This window comes from Nicotiana attenuata, unplaced genomic scaffold (genome assembly GCF_001879085.1).
Source record: "Nicotiana attenuata strain UT unplaced genomic scaffold, NIATTr2, whole genome shotgun sequence".
NCBI lineage: Eukaryota > Viridiplantae > Streptophyta > Magnoliopsida > Solanales > Solanaceae > Nicotiana > Nicotiana attenuata.
In genome coordinates, this window is record NW_017674062.1 from 12,823 (window position 1) to 17,096 (window position 4,274).

A 4,274-nucleotide genomic window follows, 5' to 3' on the forward strand; every position below is an offset into this window, starting at 1 on the left:
TATGCAAATAGGGAGGCAGGGCTTAGCCTCATGCAAGATGTGAGACAGGGCTTAGTCTCACGTAAATAGAAGGCAATGCTTAGCCTTATGCAAGTAGGGAGGCAGGGCTTAGCCTCATGCAAGATTTGAGACAGGGCTTAGTCTCATGCAACGAGAAGGCAATGCTTAGCCTTATGCAGGTGGAAGGCAGCGCTTAGCCTCATGCAAGATGTGAGACAAGGCTTAGTCTCATGCAGAGATAAGGCAATGCTTAGCCTTGTGCAAATAGGGAGGTAGGGCTTAGCCTCATGCAAGATGTGAGACAAGGCTTAGTCTCATGCAGAGAGAGAAGGCAATGCTTAGCCTTATGCAAATAGGGAGGCAAGGCTTAGCCTCATGCAGGATTTGAGACAAGGCTTAGTCTCATGCAAAGAGAAGGCCATGCTTAGCCTTATTCAAATGAGTAGGAGATAGGAGTAGAATATTTCTTAGCTGGAGATAGATTTGTGTCTGGTGGCCTGATTGATAGTAATTATGTGTATATTTGCGAATACTCCTGTTATGTTCACTATGCCTGCATCCAAAGAAAAATCGTGAGTTTTGTAAGGGGAGGTTGGTTCATGCCTTTGTCTACTTGCTTTGTTTTGCTTCGCTCTGGAGACCCTATTCGAGTCGTCCTGGGTAACACCTGGCTGCTATAGAAATAAAGTTTTCGAAAATATGCACTTATTGATGAAATAGAGCTATTTTATTTTATGAAACATAGTGATATATAATATCAAGTAAATTAGATGAACTAATGACTGTAACACCTTTAAAGACATCGCAGCTTCCTTGCAATAGAATTTTGAGGGTCCTCCTCAAAATTTTGCCCCAGTTGCTTAACCGATTTCTGACTTTCTGGCATATGATGGCGTTGACTGGACTTGCTCCGGAATTTGAGGGTCCTCCTCAAAATTCTGCCCCAGTTTCTGGTTCTGGGGGAAATGAAATTTTATTAAGATATGATCGAACCCACAGGGCTGCCTACGTATCCCCTCTTAAACGGGAATCAGGTCAAACGTAGTTCAATTACATCAGATGAGGAAATGTAAATAACCTAAACATAGTATCTCTTGACTGCGTCTGAATTGATAGGTTTTTGCCAAATTTCTTCATCCATTTCTGCAAGTATGAGTGCTCTTCCTGTTAGTACTCGATGAACCATGTAGGGCCCTTGCCAATTGGGTGAAGATTTTCCTTTGACTTCATCTTGATGCGGGAAGATTCGCTTCAGCACCAGCTGCCCCGGTGTGAATTGTCTTGGTTTGACCCTTTTGTTGAAAGCTCTAGACATTCTGTTCTGATACAGCTGACCGTGACACACTGCATTCATCCTTTTCAATCTATGAGGGCTAATTGCTCATAGCGGCTCCTTATCCATTTTGCATCATTGAGTTCGGCTTCTTGTATGATCCTTAAAGAAGGAATTTCTACCTCGGCGGGAATGACAGCTTCGGTACCATAAACCAATAGACAGGGAGTTGCCCCAGTTGATGTGCGGACTGTGGTACGGTATCCCAATAAGGCAAATGGTAACTTCTCGTGCCGTTGTTTGTAATTAAGCTTGTGAGCCACTATGGATGTGCTCAAACCAGTCATATCATCGTAAGACCATGCAAAGATGTCCTCATACTCCTTCAGGAACTAGATGTATTCTTCCTTCTCTAATGGTGATAGGTGAATACTTTTACGGGTTTTTTTGACGGTTTCAGAATCGGCCTGGTGAAAAGTCTGACTTAGGTGTGGTACCGGCTGCTCGAGAGGGTAATAAGGACCACGCCATGGAGGCGACCAATCATCACATTCCTGCCAAGTGTACTGATACCCAAGTCCAAAGGTGGTACCGTGACGTTTCAACTGTATCAGTTTGGTAATGCCCTGGAGTTCCTTCCTAAGTCCCTTGCCGGGTTCATACCCAGACCATGCCAGTATGCTTTCTATTTTGTTACTCCACCACTTGTCCTTCTCAATTGCGTTGACATGTTCGATGTGGTGATAAGTTTCTCTACCCAGCCTTTTTCTATTCTCGATGACCGGGATAGTTTGGCTGGTGTAAGTGGGGTTACTTCCATCTCCGTGAATGATTATCTCCTGATGGTTCCACTCGAACTTCACGGCCTGGTGCAGCGTGGAAGCCACAGCCCCAGCGGCATGTATCCAAGGGCGACCCAATAGAAGACTGTATGTAGCTGATATGTCTAGTACTTGGAACTCCACATCGAACCAAGTTGGTCCCGTCTGCAGACAAAGGTTAATCTCCCCAATCGTGGCCCTTTGAGACCCATCAAATGCTTTCACGTTCATAGTTCCTGCCCGTATCTCATGGAAATCTTGCCCAATCTTTTCAAAGTAGTTAATGGACAAATGTTGAGGCTTGAACCCCCATCTATTAGGACCCTGGCAATGAATTTGTCTTCAAACTGTACCGTGATATGCAGTGCCCTGTTATGACTCAAACCTTCAGGCGGTAGTTCATCCTCGTGGAAGGTGATCTTGTGACTCTCCAGCACTTGCCCTACCATGTTGGCCATCTCTCCACTGGTGATATTATTAGGCACATAAGCTTCATTCAACACCTTCATCAGAGCACTCCTATGTGCTTCAGAATTTTGCAATAGCGACAGGATGGATATCTGGGCGGGAGTCTTGTTTAGATGATCGACGACCGAGTATTCTCTTGCCTGTACTTTCCTCCAAAGATCGTCTGGTCCAGTTTCAATAACAGGTTGCTTAGCAGCAGTCTCCTTGCTTGATCCTCCCAAATATTCGGGTGTATAGATCCTTCCAGTTCGGGTCATTCCCTACGCGGCACCAGATTCTTCCATCTTTGTTTTTCCCTTTCGCCTGGCTTCAGCAACGTAGTCCCAAGGTATGGCGTTGGAGTTGAAAGGAGGCGTGGTTGCTACTGTCACTGTGAAAGGTGTGGCCATTTCTACCTCAAATGGAACAGGTGTGGCTACAGGTGGTGCTACCTCTACCCCAAATGGAACCAATGCAGTTACCTCAACTTCGACTGACGGCTGTATCTGTACCACAATAGGAGTGAGTATGACTGCAGGTTTAAAGTCATCGCCTTCCCGAATAAGCCCGATTGACCCCTCAGGATCCCATTCTTCATCCGTCTCTATCACATGTACCCCATCACCCCTATGATCTGGAAGAGGATTGTTGTGAATGTTGGGTGCAGCTTCCTTCGCCTATATGACCTTGTTATCAATCAATGTCTGGATCTTATCTTTTAATGTCCGGCACTCATCAATGGTGTGCCCCTTCATACCGGAATGATATGCACGGGTTTTATTTGGGTTGACCCATTGAGATGAATTCTCCATTGCCACAACAGGAATATGGGTGACATAACCAGCAGCCTTCAATCTTTCGTACAGCTGGTCGATGGGTTCAGCAATGGTGGTGTATTATCTGGGTGGTTTGCAATCAAAGTTAGGTCGGGGCTTTTGGTAATTTGGACGAGTTGGAGGTGAATGATAGTAGGCTGGCTGGGTGTTATAAGTGTGATAGGCGGTGGCGGTTTGAGAGTATCTGGGAGGTGAGGGTTGGTATGTAGGTGGAGGTTTTTGGTATGTGAGTGGAGATTTTGGACCTTGGGCCACCATTACTGCCCCTACTTCCTTCTTCTTTGATATGCCACCTGACTGCAATGCTTTGTTCGTGGCCTACAGTGCCTCGAAATTTGTCACCATCCCGCTTTTGATACCCTCTTCAATCATTTCTCCGAGTTTGATGATATCGGAGAACTTGTGATTCTCAATGACCATTAGCCTTTCATAGTACTGTGGGTCCTATGCCCAAACAAAGAACTTGTTCATCTGTTCCTCATCTAATGATGGTCTGACCTTGGCTGCTTCCGACCTCCACCGAGTAGCATACTCGCGGAAAGTCTCAGTTGGCTTCTTCTTTAAGTTCTGGATATAGAAGACATCCGATGCGTTTTTTGTATTAAACCTGAACCGATCCATAAATTCTGATGCCATGCTCACCCAATTGGCCCATTTCTTAGGATTCTGGCTTATGTACCAGGATAGGGCATCTCCGGTAAGACTTCTCATGAAGAGCTTCATTCGAATCCTTTCAACTTTTCCGGCCCCCACGAGCTTGTCACAATAAGTTCTCAAATGAACCTTGGGATCACCTGTTCCATCAAACATTTCGAACTTGGAAGGTTTGTAACCCTCCGGCAGTTCCACATCTGGTTGTATGCATAAATCCTCGTAGTTCAGACCTTCTATCCCTTT